Source organism: Pelobates fuscus, chromosome 6 (assembly GCF_036172605.1).
Source record: "Pelobates fuscus isolate aPelFus1 chromosome 6, aPelFus1.pri, whole genome shotgun sequence".
Lineage (NCBI taxonomy): Eukaryota > Metazoa > Chordata > Amphibia > Anura > Pelobatidae > Pelobates > Pelobates fuscus.
In genome coordinates, this window is record NC_086322.1 from 123,552,880 (window position 1) to 123,574,558 (window position 21,679).

Here is a 21,679-nt window from a genome sequence, read left to right on the forward strand (position 1 = left end):
GCTCGTTTTTTTTTTTTTTTTATTGCAGATTTTTATTTGGCATTTTTTGGAGCTGAAAAAATAATATTTTAGAAGAAAGAAAACATCGAATGGTAAGTTTACTTTTATTTTTACAGGTATTTAGTTAAAGGTCCCCCCTCATTATTTTTAGGGTGAGGGGGTAGGTAGGAGTTTATTTTTTGTGGGGAGGGGGTGACTATGGGTTTGGGGACCCCTAGTCACCTGGGGGGAGGGGGGTTAAATATGTATTTAGGGCACCCACCTGCCGCTCAGGGGTGGGGGCCAGGGGGAGGACATTAGGTCCCCCCATTTGTATTTAGGGCCCCCACCCACCGCTCAGGGGTGGGGGCAAAGGAGAGGACATTAGGTCCCCCCCTTATTCTAGTTTAGGGCCCCCACCCACCGCTCAGGGGTGGGGGCCAGGGGGGAGGACATTAGGTCCCCCCCCTTATTTTTGTTTAGGGCCCCCACCCACCACTCAGGGGTGGGGGCCACAGGGAGGACATTAGGTCCCCCCCAATTTGTGTTTAGGGCCCCCACCCACTGCTCAGGGGTGGGGTCAGGGGGGGAGGACATTAGGTTCCCCCTTATTCTAGTTTAGGGCCCCCACCCACCGCTCAGGGGTGGGGGTCAGGGGGGAGGACATTAGGTTCCCCCCTTATTCTTGTTTAGGGCCCCCCACACACTGCTCAGGGGTGGGGGGCAGGGGGGAGGACATTAGGTCCCCCCCGCAATTTTTATTTAGGGCCCCCACCCACCGCTCAAGGGTGGGGGCGGGGGGGCAATAGGTCCCCCCTTTAGTTTAAAAGCCCCCACTCGCACGCACGTCGCGGGTGGGGGCTCAGAAAGGGGTCCATTTTTTTTTTACAGTGAGCAGCCACAGTCTGCTCACTGTTTAATAGACATGCCCCTACTCACGGTATAGCGAGTAGGGGCATAATTTACTAATACTAAGTAATCTTTACTTAGTATTAGTAAATTTGTCTGAAAGACCAATTTAGGTCTTTCAGCCTTTTAGTAGATGGCTTCCTAGTACTGTGGGAATTAGGGAGTTATCTACTTATTCATTCCTGTCATTACATTGACTGGCCAAGTAACTTACATTTTATATGAATGTATGTTACTGGATTGTTGTAAATGTTGCAAATGCTTACAGCTGAATCCTGGCTATGTTTGTATACCTTTTATTTGAAATTGTATACAGTGTAATATTCTTCTTCTTTCACTGGGTAAGTATATTAGTACATAGGCAATACTGTGCTTCGGAACTTCGGAACTTCGACACTTTGACACCTCGGAACTTCGCCACTTCAGCAATTCGGCACTTCGGCACGACTACACTTTTGAAATTCGGTAATTTCGGCACTCCGGGACTCCGACAATTCGTCACTTTGGCAATTCAACTATTCGGACATCGGAAGCACCCGAATGTCCGAATTACCCGAAATTCGTCCGAATTCTAATTCGGACCGAAACAAATTGCACATGTCTACTGATTTACAATGTGGGTTTCAGTTCATTACAATGTTTAATGAATAAACCACAACCATGCGATTTAGCCCTGATCATAGGAACAACCTATATATCATCTTAATATTATTATTATTATTATTGTTATTATTATTATTGCCATTTTATAGTGCCAACAGATTCCGTAGCCCTTATCTTCACATGTAAAACATTCAGTGATAATATATATTTGAAATGCTACCTTAAAAATAGCTTGATTATAAAAGGAATTACACAACCCTCAACATTTACGAAGAATTACAGTAGAGTCATGTTTTCAAGCAATCTCACTGCATAAAAGCAAGTGAACAATAATTTGTGAATGTGCATCCTACCGGATACATTCAGTCCCTTTGAAGTTTAAAATCGTTGCTTTGTGAACTCCCCTATATCTTGTATAGGATTCAAATGCGAAAGCAGTGATTTTAATCTGGACACTGAATGCATCCAGGCTATTGCTGCAGATTCACTCTGGCTGATCAAATTCAGACCGTATTTGGCTTTAGTAAAGATGAAAATTGCTATTGTGGTCAGAATTTGGTTGTTGTACATCTGGTATTTAGAGAATAACCCTATTAACAAAGGTTAAAGGAACACAATAGGGTGAGGAATACAAACATGCATTCCTGACCCTATATTGTTAAAACAACTATCGAACCCCCCCTAGCCCTCTCATGCTCCTTTAAATATGGCAAAAATCTTACTTTAAGTCTACAGCTGCTGGCTCTGCCCCTGATCTGCCTGCTTGACTAAAGTGATAGTCATAAGAAGTGATTTTATGAGCCAATCACAATGCTTTCCTATAGAATTGGCTGAGACTGTCAAGGAGGCAGCTCAGGGGCAGAGCGAGCACAAGCCAAACACAGCCCTGGCCAATCAACATCTCCTCATAGAGGTGCATTGAATCAATGCATCTCTATAAGGAAAGTTCAGTATTTCCATGCAGAGAGAGGAGACACTGAATTACAGTGCAGCATACTGTGCAGCACTGCCCCAGGACGCACCTATAGTAACCATATGAAGAGTGGCCAGTGGAGTTATCTGTAATGTGTAGTTAGGCTGCAATGTAAACACTGAATTTTCTCTGAAAAGACAATGTTTACTGCAAAAATCCTGAAGTGAATGTTTGTACTCACCAGGACAAATTCAATTAGCTGTAGTTGTTCTGTTGACTATAGTGTCCCTTTAAGCAAAGTCACCAGAGTATGCTGTTAGGGGCCTGAGACCTACTTGCACTGTAACCTATACATTGAGCATACATTGCTGCAGTGATTGGAATGTCATTTTAATACACAGTAGCATCTGACTGCATAAATCTGCAGATATAATATTGCATGGCATAGTAACAGACCTCTAATGTGGCATATATCCAAACAACAAGTTAATTTTGCCTTACTTTCTAAAAACCTCTAGAGCAGGCTTCCCCAAACTCCGGCCCTCCAGATGTTGCTGAACAACAACGCCCATGATTCAATTAATGAAATAGGCTGAGAATCATGGGAGTTGTAGTTCAGCAACATTTGGAGGGTCGGACTTTGGGGAAGCCTGCTCTTTAGACTTATGTAGTAATCCATGAAAAAAGTCATACGAATAAGTGTCAGCATATCCGTTTGATAAGAGTTTGAAATATTCTGTAACATCTTTATACACGTTTTGATATGTCATGGGAGTAAGGGCACCTTTCTCTGACCTTTCCTGCATTGTAGCAAAACATGACACCAGCCATCAGTGTTTCCAGCTTGGCTTTTTATTGAGCAGCCTTTTTATTGCTATGTATTCCTCTTAGACCAAGTGATCCCAAAGCTCCATCTTTCTCTCTCTCTGTCTCCTTTTCTTTCTCTCTATGTTTGTTTTTATTCTCAAGTCTCACTTGGGTAATGTTATCTATTCTTTTTCAGCATGTTGCCTTTTCAGTATCTAATCTTGATTTGTTCCCCATGAGATATTTCATTTTTACAGAGTGTAAGTAAACATTTTTTTTCTGCAACCCTGTGTTAGATACTGCATAGGATTTTTCAATTTTGTGCTCTGAGATAATCCCAAAACAATAATACCCTTCATCCTTGCACAATGCCAGTTTTCTAGTGTTCATAAAATGGTTTTAATATTCTTTATACAGCGCACTTCATACCAAGTAATTCTAGGTCATGTGGAGCAGATCTGGCAATATATATTATTGTATGGTTTATGTGGGGTATGTTGGTGCCCTAATTGAAATATTCAGGGGAGAACCTACTGTCCTCTTCCAGCCCCCACCCATTTACAGTGGGCAGTGACCTTAACTATAATATTCAGGGATGACCTAGTGTCCTCTCTGTGGATCCCACCCATTGGCAGTGGGCTTTGGCTTTAAATAATTAAACAATGGCTGTGTGGAAATGCCATTGTCCATCCCCCATTTGGTAACCCCATGTATGGAAATAACATTGTATTTTGCAACCCCCATGTGTGGAGATACCATTTGGTCTACACCCCATTTTGTAACCCACCAAAACCCCTGATTGGCTAAGGGTTCCCAATTGCCTAACCATTTCCTTAAAATAAATTAGCCCTTCTTACCTCCGCTCACCTTAAAATGGTGAGGGGAGCATTAAAACTATTGCCTGTAAAAAAATAAAAAAAAATAGTTGCCACCTGAAGTCTTCTTTCTTCGACAATCTTCTTTTATTCACCCACCCCCCACATAAAAGCCATCACATCTTGATTTGCTATTAAAATAAAATAAAAAAAAATACACCTGATTTGCAAAAACCTGTCAGAAAATTAAAAACCGCAGTGCAACAAAATAAATCCAGGTGGGGAAAAAAAGCCTTTATAGAAGCTTTCCCACACTTTGAACTAGTTTCAGGAGAAATTAAAGTTGCCTGTTAGACAGCAGTGATTGGTTGGCTACAAGCCAATCGTAGTGCTCTGACTGACAATGCATAGTGTGGTAAATTTTTTCACGCTATGCAATATCAGTTAGTGCACTCTGATTAGTTGGCTTACAAGCCAACCAGTCAGAACAATTTAATGTGAATTTGAAAACATGTGAAAGTCTTTATAAGGTTCAAGGGGCTCACTTGGATCTCTTTTTGTTGTTTTTATTTATTGTTTTTTTGAGAATTTGGTGTTTTTTATTTTATTTTATTTTATTAATTACAGGCACTAAAACAACTGTTTTTTTAGTAACTAGTTTAATGGAGCAGTTTTGTGCCCCTGCAGTCTCATTGCTCAAGTCTCTAACATTTAGGAGTTTAATCACTTTTTTCTCTATGCATGCAGTCCTAGCCACAACTACTACGCATGTAACTCACAGAGTCCGCATGAACAAAAGAAAGTTCCAGATCTTACTTGTAACGGTCCACCTTGTACCCCAGCTGGGTACTTCTGTTAAGCACACTTCATAGCTGTTACTGTGAAACCCGGGACACATCAGCCCCCAGTTGCTGCAGCTTGTCTAAAGTCTATACAGAGTTTTCCCACCCTAGAGCAGGGTATCAGACGCTAGTCTTAAAGTGATCAGGCTCTTATGCAAAGTGTATAGCTGGATAGCTGTCTCGCCCAAACACTAGCCGAGACTTAGTGAAGGGTGAAGTAGTACTGACTTTACTGAACACAACACAGGTTTTTTTCTAGGCACATTCCCCACAGGAGGTAATAAGTTAAAAACAACGTTAGTACCTGCCTAGAGTCTTGAGTCCGGTACATAATTAGTTTAAGTCACCATTATTTAATTACCTGCTTGACACCAAGAAATGTTTCACAATAACAGTTTCACAATCATACAATAACCCAATTAACTTCCATTCTGTTCTATGTTAGTGTAAATGCATTACTGTGATTACAAGGCAGGGTGGGGATGGACAATAACAAGGGCTGAGCCTGAGGACCATGTGGGAGATTTATGGATGTGGCAGAACAGTCAGTTTGAATTAGTCTGGAAGTGTCTTCGGGACAATGGAACAACACCCTTCTAGGAAAACAACAAGGAAAGTGGGGAGAAAAACACACTCCCCGTATCTATAATTGGCACAGTGTGACTACAACACAAAATCAATCTGGGAACCTACATAGAGTGCCTGTCTTCAAACCCCAGTGATGCTAACTACTGTCACATGACTTACTTCAGAAGTTTCTCCTGCTCTGTTATTTGATATTCGATCACACATAGGAGACTTAGTCAGGCTCTAACAAGCTTTTAAAAGAGCTGGGTAAAAGGCATTCTAAATTAAACAGACTGTGCAAAAAAAAGATGTTTAAACATTACATCTACCAATACAGGAAATATGTAGGCTTTGCAGGTCACATGCAGGGGAGGAGTGGTTAGGCCTGCATAAACAAACCCATTTATCTCCTAAATGACAGATAATTGGATAATTGAGTAGTGAGACTGCAAGAGCATAAGCTGAACAACAAAACTGCTTCATTTAGCTAAGGTTAGTTTGGTGCATATAATATCCCTTTAGAAGTAATGTTCTGATGTGATGGCTTTTTTGGCTTCTTTTGGGGTTGAATAAAAAAAAACAAAAGAAGAAAAAAAAATGTTTTCAGATGGTAAATATTATTTTCTTATAGGTAATCATTTGGGGTGGGTAGAGCATTTTAAGGAGGATTGGCTTGGGTAGATGGAAATCCATGCTACCCAGACAAGCCACAGAAATTATTAAGACATTGTAATTTAATTCCCCACTAATATTCCTCAAAATGATAAACTTAAGTACCACTATCTGAGGGATTAATATATTCCCAAAATGAGTTGCTGATCAAAGTTAAATCTACAAAAATGGATAACACATATACTATACAATATAAATAGCACATACAACGTATAAGACATAAGAGCATCCAGTGAGAACAGAAACATGGGCACAAAAGATATTATTTCTTTAATATATTAATTTAACCCAGAACCACTTTCGGGTTGATATTTTTAATAATTTAGCAAATATGTGCAACTATGCAGTGGTTTGTATTACTGAGAGGTAAGTTTTTATTCTTTATAGTAGTCTAACCAATTTCTCCATATCTTATTGTAAGTAGCAATATTCTTATCTTTAAAGTAAACCGCCTTTTCCATTAGCTCTTGATGGTGGATTTGAGCTTTGATCTCTATTAAGGAGGGAGTTTCCTTCCGGTCTCCACTTCCTGGCGATACAAAGTTTAACAGCCATCAAAACATGTATGGACATATACAAAGATGATTTATCTATTTTTTGCATGTCTAAATGGAATAATAATCTTTCTGGGAACAAATTGATATTCTAATTTAAATCAGCAAAAAGTTTACTCATTCCAAGTTTAAGAGTGTCCAAGCCAGTACAATTCCACCAAATATGTTTAAATGAGCCAGGTTCTTTATTACATCACCTACAAACGTTGGTGGAATTTGTTTGAAATTTGCATATTTTCGTAGGAACCATATACCACCTTGTACCATGTATTAGTTTAAGAAAAGTTTCTTGTATATTTATACAATGTATTGTTTTTTCTTAATGCTACAAATGAATTTAACCAATCTTGACAGGAAAAAGATTTAGCCAGATCGGCTTCCCACTTAGTAACAGTGTTAAGTTTTACACCCTGGTTTAATACATCCAAGGCTCTTCTGATGGTTGATTCCTCTGAATATTATAATTAGGGACTCCAGCTACCACCACTTTATAGAAATATGGAGGTCATATTAACCCCTGTAGCCTTTTTCATATTTATTATTTTATATTTACTTTCTTAATGGGGCCAGCCTCCACATAATTCAATCTCTTAGTGCCAAGGGTTTTTAACTATTTGCCCACTAGCTGATAGCACAAGTTTGGATTGTTTAAAATCTATATGTTTTTAAATTTGGATATTAAGCATTTGGGTCCAGATTTCAGCCATCTGGCTGTATATATATATATATATATATATATATATATATGAATGTATCTGGGCAGACTAGATGGGCCGAATGGTTTTTATTTGCTGTCACATTCTATGTTTCTATATATATGAATCTGAATGTATCTTACATTTTTCAGATTATTGGTCAGTCAGTCAGTCAAACTCCTGATTTTAGCTTTGGCTCCGATACCTCTCTTGTAAAGTCCTCATTACTAGTGACTCATGTCCAATCAGATGTTTCTCATAGAAAATCCAATGCATTTATATGAAATGCATTCACTTCTGCTGTGAACTACAGTTCAAAGCATGAAGCCCTAATGGTTATGTGCTTGACAGGTAGGATGTGATACTAAAATATTTATAAATAGTGATGTCCCGAACAGTTCGCCGATTGGCTGGAATGTGTCTGCTGACTGTGAGGTACAGGGTCAAAGTTTACTCAATGATGACGAATAGGGGCGGACCGAACATCGCGCATGTTCGCGACCGCGAACACGCTATGTTCGCCGGCGAACGGTACCTGCGAACTGTTTAGGACATCACTATTTATAAACATTTAAATGTCTCTTTAAATCAGTACTTTTAGAAAATAAGTATGCAGGGGCATGCAGCTAACCCCTAAAGCACTTCAGTGTAATTGAGAACTCAGCACACCACTTGCTAAGGATTTTCTTCTCTGAGTATAGATGGTAAAATTCACTAAACAGTGAATCATATTGTTTCAACAGCTGAATCACAAGCTTATATGATTTATTTTAAAACTCTGTTCTTTTATATTACACAACACAAAGTAATATTAGTACAGGAGATCATTGAGTGGGAGATAGGGTACACAAGTTGATCAATGCACATGCCAGCAGGTGCACCATTAACGGAGCACGTGTACCAATGGTGGCTGGTGAAGTTTTAAGATGGTTGAGCATCAAACTCCCCCCATAGAAATATGCCAAACTTCCTTAACTCTCGTTACAATCTTCTGAGAGATACTCAGAGACTTACAATACTCAACACAAAAATAGATCAGTTTTTCTGATTTCATCTTCAGTTAATGCTCCTGTTAACAACTTTAGCTCACTAGTACATGTTACTCACTGTTGGCTCCCAAAATTGCATACATAGGGTTAAAGCATCAGGGTACTGATAGATTTCTTATTTCCATTAATAGGACTAATCTGCAGTAGTAATATGGAGTTTTTCCTTCTCTCTCTCGTGCACACTATGGTGCGGTGCTATGAGCCACTGATAGCCCCTGAATAGAATGGCAATAGCAAACCTCCACTCATGGGCAACTTGCTGTGTGGACCAAATGAAAGTTCAATAGAATTATAGACTCAGTTTGTTAATTCTTCCGAATTTAGGACGAACGGGTGATCATCTGAATTTCAGAACTCTGAATTGCCATATGGCAGAATCATGAAACAAACACCTCGCGCAACGGATGAGTATAATTGTTTTAAATCATGATTTGGAATTCTGTTCCTGGGTTTCTGGCACCAGCGACAGGATGATGGAATGGAGAAGAAGCTGGAGTTTTGGGGAGAAAATAAGTAGCTTAATTTGCCATGATGGACAACAGATCTGGGCGGCATCTCCTGCCCAGTCAAGAGATGGAAAAAGATGATTGATTAGGGTACAGCCACTAAATTTCCTCGCATGGTTGCATAGAGAGGGCCTCACCTGTCACTCCCATTCTGTCTTTTTTCTGGTTATTGTCACAGAGGGGCCAACTCCCCGCCATAATGTCAATGGTCTCATACCCCAATCAAGCCAATTCATAGGTAGAGCCTCTCACAGCTGCTTGGCAACTAGCAGGGCCTCACCTGTCACCTATCGTCTTAATTGTTTCGCCGCTTTGCACTAGTTAAAGCAGCCAGTGAAATTTTACCCTAGGTAAAACTTCTAATTTATTTTATAGCATGTCATAACTACCAGAAGGCGGGGAAGAACTGTTTATACCTAGCACACCGGCTAGATCAGTCACTCCATCTCAAGGAGGCGACAATGCAAGCCCTTCATCTCTCCTCTCCTGGACTGTTCCTAGGATCACCGCCAAATTGAGAAAAAGGAATATTCCATTCCCAGCTACGGCTAGGAAAGCCGAATTGTATAGACTTTTGAACACGCAAACTGATAATACAGGGCCTGATGAAGGGTCTAGTAGCCGTCAGTCTTCTGATCTGCACGCGGTATTATCCTCGGTCTTGACCTCTTTAGGTCGTATTACCGATAAACTGGATAAAATGGACACAGAAAGCTGACAGCAGTCGCAAACGGCTCTGGGAAATAGTGACACGGCGGTTGTCCCCAGCCCTTCTCCTGGTAATGTTCCAACGGGTACTAGAGATCCTCATATTATTAACCCGGCACACTTGGTGCCTGCTAATTTGAGAAAGGAGATCTTGGAGGGGTTGGATGTAAATTTGGTATCACTACTCATTGCCTCCCAAGATGTCCTGGAAAATAAGACATATGCATATGGTGACACATCAGTGGTACTTAAATCTAGGGACCCCAGACTGAATCGTAAGCTGTCAATCCCTGAATTTGTCTTGGCTTTTGGGACCTACAGGGATGTAGTATGCTCAGTGCATCCCCATAGGAGGGAGGAATTGATCTGTACCTACACAAGCTGGTGGATTTGGGGCACAAGTAAGGTGGTACGGCTTTTTACGACTACCACCGTGCTTTCACCGCAAAGGCGTCAGCGGCTCTATCCCAGTTTAGTTATCAAGTAGACTGGAGTGTGCTGGATACGGAGCTCTTTTGTCGACACTTTGCGGGCCTCAAGACACCAGCTTGTGCTATTTGTGCTTCCAATTCGCACACGGCAAATCTATGTCCCAATACCCCAGAGGTAAATACTTTCTACCCCCCTCCCAATATGACACCGGCCGGGAGACCAGCCAAGGTCCTTAAAGATAAACTGGGCCGCGATATTATATTTCTGGGGAAGTCGCAAGTTTGCAACAATTTTAATACAGGCACTTGCGGGTTCAGTGCCTGTAGGCTGCTTCATGTTTGTTCCTTATGTTTCCGGGCTCACTCTAAAGCAATGTGCCCAAATAAATTATACCCCAAGCAGTACTTATCGTCTATTGATGTCTCACTGCTGAGAGAGTTATTATGTGATCACCCATCTTAACACTTAGTGGAATTTTTGGTGTCAGGTTTCATGTCAGAATTTCACACAGGTATTATCCACATGCCTACTGGGGTCTTAGAATACAAGAACTTGCAAACAGACGTAGCGGATCCTGACGCTATTGACCGACTTATACAGAAAGAGATTGACCAAGGGTTTGTAATTGGTCCTTTTGATTCTCCACCTTTTGCTGTATGGAGAACTAACCCCATAGGTCTGGTCACGGGTAAATCCTCAAACAAGCAAAGGTTGATTATTGACCTCTCTGCTCCCCATGCATCATCTACACCAAGTCTAAACTCACTTATTCCGTCAGAAGAGTTTTTGCTGCAATACGCAACTATAGATAATGCCATCATGGCCATCCTCTCAGCAGGAGTGGGCACTTGGCTTAGTAAGACAGACATAGTAAATGCATTTAAGCTACTCCCTATTCATCCATCCCTGTGGCATTTACATGGTGTTAAATGGCAAGAGTTATATTAGTTTTTCACACGTCTCACATTCGGTTCCAAGAGCAGCCCACGTATTTTTGATATGTTTGCCGAGACGTTGTGTTGGATATTGCTTAACACCTGTAGATGCCCCACCATTATTCATTATCTGGATGACTTTCTTTCCATAGAAAGTAACCTATTACCTCCCAGTAGCCTCCTGGCTACGACACGTCTTTTTACACAACTAGGAGTCCCGATTTCACCTACTAAGACTGAAGGTCCCGATACGGTCATCAACTTCTTGGGGGTTGTGCTTGATTCTGTACACATGCAGGCTAGTCTCCCCAGGGAAAAGATCGAACGCATACTGGCCGCCATTGACCTTTACTTAACTGAACAGTCATGCAGCAAAAATGAGTTGCAATCCCTGTTGGGTTCCCTTAATTTTGCCATGAAAATTATTCCTCAAGTGCAGGCTTTTATATCCCGCCTGCTCAGTTTATTTCCTCGTTTTCAGACCGATTCCTCCCGTATAACATTAGATGTGCATGCCACCGCTGACTTACGCATGTGGAGGGAGTTTTTACTGCACTGGAACGGAAAGAGCATTTTCGTACCAGTATTATCAGATGAGTCTGTTTCTATTTGGACAGATGCTGCGGCCACTTCCGGTTTTGCCGCTATTTTTGGAAATGAATGGATGTGGGGCAACTGGCCAAAGGAAATTGCTGAGATTCCAGAATTCAAGGACACGTCTGCTTTATTTGAACTTTATCCCATTGTAGCAGCCACGGTATATGGGGAGCTGTCTGGTCAGGGAAGTCGGTGCGGTGCTTCTCGGACAACATGGCAACATGCCATATTGTTAACAAGGGACGTTCCTCTTCCCTGGCCATCATGTGATTTATTAGGAATCTCACATGGCAAGCAGCGAAATACAGTTTTTTTCCTGAATTGCATGCATGTTCCTGGGGTTCTCAATGTTGCCGCTGACCATTTATCCTGATCTCGTTTTCAGGAGTTCCGGCGGCCCTACCCACAGCGGCCTTAATACCCACTCCAGTACCACAGTGGCAGGAGATGGTGTTGGATTAAACAGATTACTCGCTCACGGATATCACCTCTCACAATTAGGGCTTTCTGTTAACACTAGAAAGGTTTATGGCAATGTTTAATAAACATTATGGCAATGTTTAATAAATTTGTGATGGAACACAAAGTTTCTGACAAATTTGCCATGAGCACAATGATTGCGTTTATTTCTTTTTGCCATCTTCACTTAAAACTATCCTTCAACACCATTAAATTATATATCACTGGTATTCAACACCACATCCTCACCACATGGCCTGATAAACAAGTTTCCTGTCCTCTTATCAAGTAACGTCCATACTGAAAGGTATCAAGGACTCCACCCCGGCACCTACACCATCCAGATTACCTATACACGATCTCCTATTTCAGTCACTGTCGAATCTTTTAGACACTTCACCTTTTGAGACTCGCACAAACCAGGTCATTAAAACAGCCTTCTACTTGGCATTCTATGGGTTCCTTCGGCCCAAAGAGTTTACCACCACTAATTATAACACCCCAAACTTCTTCACAAGAGCTACACCATACAAAAACCAGTGTGAAGGGACAGACGGTCACTATTCCCTATTACCCTACTGACAATAAATGTTGCCCTGTGGTAGTCTTTGACCAGTACCTTTCTTCCATCTCAATGACACCACATCAACCACTACTGGCATTATACGGTAAGACTCTGACGATCAGTAAGTTCACGCTCTACGTAAGAACACACTTGGGATTAAACCCGGCCAAATATTCTGGTCATTCATTTCGAATAGGAGCAGCTGCTACCGCTTCAAAAAAGAATATCCCGGCACACATCATTAAAATTATGGGCCGCTGGAAGTCCACAGCTTACACCCGATACATTCCCCAGCCAGTTCAAGAAGTACACCTAGCATTCAAGAATATGATTATGTAATAATATTATACTGTATTGTAGGCTGAATAAACTGGTTACATCTTTTTGCCCTCTTTTATTTTCAGGCCTACTGCGTCGTCAGTTACGGCACACCCCAACTGACTGTTCAGGTCTTGTTTGTTTAGGTTACTAAATCTACGGCTTTATGCCTTGACCACAAATGGAAGGCAGGGCCTGAAGTTGTGGGAGGGGCTTGTTTCCCCTTCTTAAGGAGATCCAGCCCTTCACTCACTACTGTCTCAGGTCTAGAGATTTGTCCCACCCACCACTCCTCCTTTTAATCATTTCTTGAGGTAGGCCCTCTTTTATTTTCAGGCCTACTGCGTCGTCAGTTACGGCACACCCCAACTGACTGTTCAGGTCTTGTTTGTTTAGGTTACTAAATCTACGGCTTTATGCCTTGACCACAAATGGAAGGCAGGGCCTGAAGTTGTGGGAGGGGCTTGTTTCCCCTTCTTAAGGAGATCCAGCCCTTCACTCACTACTGTCTCAGGTCTAGAGATTTGTCCCACCCACCACTCCTCCTTTTAATCATTTCTTGAGGTAGGCCCTCTTTTATTTTCAGGCCTACTGCGTCGTCAGTTACGGCACACCCCAACTGACTGTTCAGGTCTTGTTTGTTTAGGTTACTAAATCTACGGCTTTATGCCTTGACCACAAATATATATATATATATATATATATATATATATATATATATATATTGTAATCCAATGTATTTGCACTCCTGGTAAATCATTCATTTGTGCCTGGTGCTGGTCTGACTAAATCCAGAATCCAAATGACTTGACCGCACTCAAAGGAATTCAGGTCAGAGAAGGTGAGTATAAGTAATACTAAGATTTTATTAATGAATCTAAAATCAGTCGATGTTTCAGTCCCTCTTAGGGGACTTTCATCAGGACAAATGAACAGTGTAACAATCACCTTTCCCACAATATATACCCTGCACGGGACTAATGCGGCTAATCCAATCTACTATATATATATATATATATACACACTGTTCAAAAAAATAAAGGGAACACAAAAATAACACATCCTAGATCTGAATTAATTAAATATTCTTCTGAAATACTTTGTACACTTTTTGATGACCAAATAAAGCACCAATTTGTCCAATAACATGAAGACCTGTGAGTGCATTTTGATTTTTTCATTTATTAGTTTATATATTTGACGCCAGCAATTTGCACCCAGGCATATGAGATATTAATTATTTTTGGAGGAGAGTGTCAAGCTTCCATTTGTTTATATATATATATATATATATATATATATATACACACACTGTTCAAAAAAATAAAGGGAACACAAAAATAACACATCCTAGATCTGAATTAATTAAATATTCTTCTGAAATACTTTGTGTGACGGTACAATCCGTTACTCCGTCAAGCATTCCCTTCTTCCCATAAAATAAAATCACTAAGTAATCCACAGAGTAATAACTTGCTGGTCTCGTCAAATAATCCACACATGAGCTTAATGCTGGAACAAGACTGATTTACTGGCACACAGAACTCACAATTTATGCAACACAAAACTCCTCCTCTGGGCCAGGCTAGATAATTGAGTTTTAGCAATATACATAGCTCAATTATCTGCTGGCCAGAACATTTACAGTTTAACATACTTTTTACCTAACATTCATAACTCTAAAACCATACATCACATTCACATAAAAATTACATATTCATAATCAATCCATTCAGGGGAACAACATATTAAAAAATGGCATGAATCAGACCAGGGGTTAGTAAAAGTATATTTTGGTCCCTGGCTGGCAGCATGGCAATCTGGTTTAAGCAGGTTTTACAGAGGCCTCTATCCTGGAGACAAAGGGGAAAGTAATCCAATTATCCAGGGCTAGAGGCAGACTCCATTAACCACATGGTTACAGAAAGACATAAAATTCTTTAAAAATACATAAAGTCATCTTTTACACATAACACACAGACATTTCACATATCCCCAGATAGCTGGGATCTGAACGCACAAAACTACCGAATAGCGCTCAGATCCTATTCACACAGTTCAATTGCCATGGAGCTAAAGTCTTTCCCATAGTCTTTCATTATATGAATAGGCTCCATGGCATAGCTATCTGGGGGTATCACCGCTCACACAGGGCAAGTACCGAATGGCCCCACTGTGTTTAAAGGGCCAGAATGAGTGACATGCACTCTGTTAGGGCCGAATACTGTTTTTAAAGGGCCCAATCTCCCAGGGCCATAGTCCAAAGGCAGGAGGCGGGCAGCCAGGCTTCTCCAATGCAATGTGGCGAGATTGCTCTTGTCACACTTTGTTCTTTATATAGTTGAATGTGCTGACAACAAAATCACACAACAATTAAAAACTGGAAATCAAATGTTTCAACCCATGGAGGTCTGGATTTGGAGTCACACTCAAAATTAAAGTGGAAAAACACACTACAGGCTGATCCAACTTTGATGTAATGTCCTTAAAACAAGTCAAAATGAGGCTCAGTAGTGTGTGTGGCCTCGACGTGCCTGTATGACAATGCCTGTGCATGCTCCTGATGAGGTGACGGATGATCTGGACTAAAGCATCTGCCAACTCCTGGACAGTCTGTGGTGCAATGTGACGTTGGTAGATGGAGCGAGACATGATATCCCAGATGTGCTCAATTGGATTTAGGTCTGGGGAACGGGCGGGCCAGTCCATAGCATCAATGCCTTCGTCTTGCAGGAATTGCTGACCCACTCCAGCCACATGAGGTCTAGCATTGTCTTGCATTAAGTGGAACCAAGGGCCAACCACACCAGCATATGGTCTCACAAGGGGTCTGAGGATCTCATCTCAGTACCAAATGGCAGTCAGGCTACCTCTGGCGAGCACATGGAGGGCTGTGTGGCCCCACAAAGAAATGCCACCCCACACCATTACTGACCCACTGCCAAACCGGTCATGCTGGAGGTTGTTGCAGGCAGCAGAAAGTTCTCCACAGCGTCTCCAGACTCTGTGAAGAGCACAGGGCGCCAGTGGTGAATTTGCCAATCTTGGTGTTCTTTGGCAAATGCCAAACGTCCTGTACGGTGTTGGGCTGTAAGCACAACCCCCACCTGTGGATGTCGGGCCCTCATACCACCCTCATGGAGTCTGTTTCTGACCGTTTGAGCAGACACATGCACATTTGTGGCCTACTGGAGGTCATTTTGCAGGGCTCTGGCAGTGCTCCTCCTGTTCCTCTTTGCACAAAGGCAGAGGTAGCGGTCCTGCTGCTGGGTTGTTGCCCTCCTATGGCCTCCTCCATGTATCCTGATGTACTGGTCTGTCTCCTGGTAGCGCCTCCATGCTCTGGACACTACGCTGACAGACACAGCAAACCTTCTTGCCACAGCTCGCATTGATGTGCCATCCTGGATGAGCTGCACTATCTGAGCCACTTGTGTGGGCTGTAGACTCCATCTCATGCTACCACTAGAGTGAAAGCACCGCCAGCATTCAAAAGTGACCAAAATATCAGCCAGGAAGCATAAGAATTGAGAAGTGGTCAGTGGTCACCACCTGCAAAACCACTCCTTTATTGGGGGTGTCTTGCTAATTGCCTATAATTTCCACCTGTTGTCTATCCCATTTGCACAACAGCATGTGAAATTTATTGTCACTCAGTGTTGCTTCCTAAGTGGACAGTTTGATTTCATAGAAGTGTGATTGACTTGGAGTTACATTGTGTTGTTTAAGTGTTCCCTTTATTTTTTTGAGCAGTATATATATTTGGTGAACAAGGCACTCCTCCTATATCAAATCTTATAAAACAAGTGCCTAGGTGCAATCCTGCGTCAAAATATATAACAATCAATCAAAGAAGGGAGCACTCCAGGTCTTCAGTTAAGTGAAGAAAATATATTTACAGTATCAAAACATGATACAAATTCTGTGTAGACGAAATCAACGTTTCGACCCTGCTGGGGTCTTTATCAAGATCACAGTGAAATAACATTACAGTGCGAAATATATACATACAAACAATGCTGCTTACCAATCAGGAGATCGGAGACCCGATCAACTACAGAACCCGGAAGTGAGGACACCACGTGGGCTGCATCTAGCATGTGACTAGGTTGCCGTGCAACCTACCAGTGTGTGATAGGATATCAATCCGTGCGTCAGACGGCCGGCACCGCTGTCATACCCGGAAGTGCTAAGGCCACATGGGCGTGATCACGTGATGGACGTGCGTGTAACAAGGTTGCTAAGCAACCAATATAACAAAACAAATAATTAAAAAGCTCCCTCTTTCTAAACAGAGACCGGGAAAATATGTAAAACACGTCTTATGGAGGCCAATAATCGACTAAACATCGCAATCTAAGGAAGGACTAATCCTAAAAAAGTGCACAGTGCAAAACTCAAATATATCCACAAAGTGAAAAGGTGAAACATAAGTGCGTGTAAACCATCAGATAGACCAATTTAGATTGCGAAAAAAGTATACTATATACTATCCATACATAACCATCTCTACTAAATATATAAACTAAGTTTTAAAAGCTGGTTCCAAACTTGTATAAATCAATCATCTCGCTCTGGTTTACAATGAATGTATTCTAATCTTACAAAATACAAGAGGAAGCATTAATATCACTCATCATTTAGGTTGAGTGGGGAAAAAATACTAAACTTGAGATATATACTGAGCCGCTTCTTCTCCTTATCTCTCTACATATATCAAATAAGGCGGTTTACACGCACTTATGTTTCACCTTTTCACTTTGTGGATATATTTGAGTTTTGCACTGTGCACTTTTTTAGGATTAGTCCTTCCTTAGATTGCGATGTTTAGTCGATTATTGTCCTCCATAAGACGTGTTTTACATATTCTCCCGGTCTCTGTTCAGAAAGAGGGAGCTTTTTTATTATTTGTTTTGTTATATTGGTTGCTTAGCAACCTTGTTACACGCACGTCCATCACGTGATCACGCCCATGTGGCCTTAGCACTTCCGGGTATGACAGCGGTGCCGGCCGTCTGACGCACGGATTGATATCCTATCACACACTGGTAGGTTGCACGGCAACCTAGTCACATGCTAGACGCAGCCCACGTGGTGTCCTCACTTCCGGGTTTTGTAGTTGATCGGGTCTCCGATCTCCTGATTGGTAAGCAGCATTGTTTGTATGTATATATTTCGCACTGTAATGTTATTTCACTGTGATCTTGATAAAGACCCCAGCAGGGTCGAAACGTTGATTTAGTCTACACAGAATTTGTATCATGTTTTGATACTGTAAATATTTTTTTTTCACTTAACTGAAGACCTGGAGTGCTCCCTTCTTTGATTGATTGTTATATATATATATATATATATATATATATATATATATATATAATAGAAAAATACCGGCACTCTAGGACTTCCAAATACTTTTGGAAGACCTAGAGTGCTGGTATCTTTCTATTTTATATACTACATTGTTACTGGGCACCAGGCTGTATTACTTGATAGTTGGAGTGCAGGAATTCCAATTTTTACTATATATATATATATATATATATATATATATATAAAATGTCCAATGCTTGCACTCCAGTAATCAATATAGTTAAGCCCGGTGCTTGTTGACAATAATAATAGAACAGCAGTAAATGTCATCCTGACGAATGTTCTGAACTTGAACTGAAACGTTGATTCCTTGTGTCAGTTGCTGAATAAAAGCTAAGTTATTTTTTCACGATACTTATGAAGTCCTTGGAGTGCTATATTTACTTCTGTTATATATATATATATATATATATATATATATATATATATATATATGTAAATATATATATATATATTTGTGTTAGGTGCTTATGATAGTACAGTGTGAAATACCATAGAAACATAGAAACATAGAATGTGACGGCAGATAAGAACCATTCGGCCCATCTAGTCTGCCCAGTTTTCTAAATACTTTCATTAGTCCCTGGCCTTATCTTATAGTTAGGATAGCCTTATGCCTATTCCACGCATGCTTAAACTCCTTTACTGTGTTAACCTCTACCACTTCAGCTGGAAGGCTATTCCATGCATCCACTACCCTCTCAGTAAAGTAATACTTCCTGGTATTATTTTTAAACCTTTGACCCTCTAATTTAAGACTATGTCCTCTTGTTGTGGTAGTTTTTCTTCTTTTAAATATAGTCTCCTCCTTTACTGTGTTGATTCCCTTTATGTATTTAAATGTTTCTATCATATCCCCCCTGTCTCGTCTTTCCTCCAAGCTATACATGTTAAGATCCTTCAACCTTTCCTGGTAAGTTTTATCCTGCAATCCATGAACCAGTTTAGTAGCCCTTCTTTGAACTCTCTCTAAGGTATCAATATCCTTCTGAAGATAGGGTCTCCAGTACTGTGTACAGTACTCCAAGTGAGGTCTCACCAGTGTTCTGTACAATGGCATGAGCACTTCCCTCTTTCTACTGCTAATACCTCTCCCTATACAACCAAGCATTCTGCTAGCATTTCCTGCTGCTCTATTACATTGTCTGCCTACCTTTAAGTCATCAGAAATAATCACCCCTAAATCCCTTTCCTCAGATGTTGAGGTTAGGACTCTATCAAATATTTTGTACTCTACCCTTGGGTTTTTACGTCCAAGATGCATTATCTTGCACTTATCCACATTAAATGTCAGTTGCCACAACTCTGACCATTTTTCTAGTTTACCTAAATCATTTTCCATTTGGCTTATCCCTCCTGGAACATCAACCCTGTTACATCAACCCTGATACCATAAATAAATGTAGGATAGTAAAAAGAGCAAGTCGGTTGTGGTGTGCCGGAACCGACGATGAGGTAGGCCTGAGAAAGAACAGGGCCTACCCAGGAAAAGAAAGATAGAAATAAATAAATGTTAAAATGTGGTGTGGTGGGAGGGTCATTCAAAGCTGACCTCGAACGGTAAGGAGCAAGGTAAGGGGAGTGCCATAAGTAGGCTAGGGGTAGCAAACCAGCACCTCCCACAAATCCAGGCAAAATTGCCGCAATACATATATATATATGTATATGTAAAAAACAGATAATATCCGTATCTTATCCGTATCCGTAACACCTATATCTATTTTATTGGACTTACAGAATTCTGCCTTTTTTTCAAATGCCCTTCATTGTAGTGTTTTAGCTCTATCTGTAGTGTGACTACACCTGCTACCTTTGAAGACGCATTTGGTTGAAGCTGATAAGGCATTGTGCTTTTTCAACACTGAAAGATGGTCACTCATGTTAGAGACTAGCTGTGTGGGAAAAAAAATTGTTCTCAAAGTGGAAAAAGTGAGTGCGTGGACAATTGCCCATTGACATTTTCCTCTCTTTAAAAAAAAAAAAAGAAAAACCACCATTTTTTCATTAATACATGATAGCTGTAGTGCTTTCCACATAAAATCTGGTGGTGGACTGCCCCAAGTGTTCCTACGGATTAGTCTCCACTGATGTTTTCTGAATCAAAATTTACATCTGACAGTCAGGGTTTAGCAAGCATTAAAGAAAGGGCTTCAGGAAGTGCATTTAATATTGTGCTTGTGGTGTTTTTTTGGAACATTTCTGGAAGCAACAGAGCAAAAAGCACAACACAATGGTCCCAAATTAGGACTTTTCATGCACTGAATGTTTTAGTCAGCAGATCCATGATATATGTATCTCAGTCATGTGTGTTCATGGAGAAACATGTAAATTAACCTTAAAGAAAGAAATAATTATTTTACTTACCAAAAAAAGTTTTGTTTGTCAAATTTCTATGCAGTTTGATATGTGAACCACATTATCAGCATCAGCAAAACTCCTAACAATGGGAGATATTCGAGTAAGACAGAGAGGGTGCAGAGCATTAGTTATGTGCCTGTAGTTACTGGTTATGTAGTAGGGTGAATCAATACGTCATGGATAGGCACCGACCTAACATGCAGCCATACTGGCTGTCAACTTGTGGTTTTACCATTGTTCTTCAGCATGGGAAATTTCCTGAGTTTGTTTCAAACATTTATTTAATGAAGATTGAGTGCAGTGCGTAAGGAGAACTTTTCTCTAGTGATCTGAAATATGGCCTTCAGGTCTGCGGGAGGGTTCCTTTGTAGGTGTGCACTGTTCTGCACACATTCTAAATCTTGTAGTGATGGCTGCAACTGAAATTTAGTTGTCATGATGCCATGAGTAACCAGGCCACCTCTATTATAAGTAGTCAAACTATTAGAAAATGGTTTGACTTCTTACATGGAATCCACCAGGTGCAACTCCCATGTTCAGTAACTCCAAAGGAGAGTCAGAAGCTCCTAAGCAGGACCTTATGCTACAATTTTCCGCAGTGCAGGGCTACCTAAAAGGCTGAGAGCATCACCTGATCGCCCTCAGCTAATGAGATTTGTCTTAGACTGTCAGGCTTCGTTTAGACACCTGCAGAGAGCACCTGCATATTTGCATACTGGAGCACTTAGGGATTTTAATGTGATTAGATAAAGCACAGTTTATCAGCCCAGGTTTTTTGAGACCGCTCACATACCATTGTATAAATATATATATATGCGATGTGGGGGAAAGAAATATCTGCATGAATCTAACTAACATGCATGAAGACTTTTTTTTTTCAAAACAACAGACAAGAGTTTATCTAGATGTTGCATATCTTGTCTTGGCCATGACTCTCATCACTCTTAGTCAAACAGTGCAAGGGCAACAACTAGAAAATGAATGAAAAGCTATGTTTATGTTATATATGTGAAAAAAAGCGGATTT

General features: G+C 40.8%; 1 protein-coding gene across 4 annotated transcripts in view; it reads left to right on the forward strand.

The window, feature by feature from the left end:
- FSTL5 (follistatin like 5) overlaps positions 1-21,679 on the forward strand; it is a 1,067,859-nt gene that overhangs the window by 556,396 nt on the left and 489,784 nt on the right. The window lies entirely within an intron of this gene.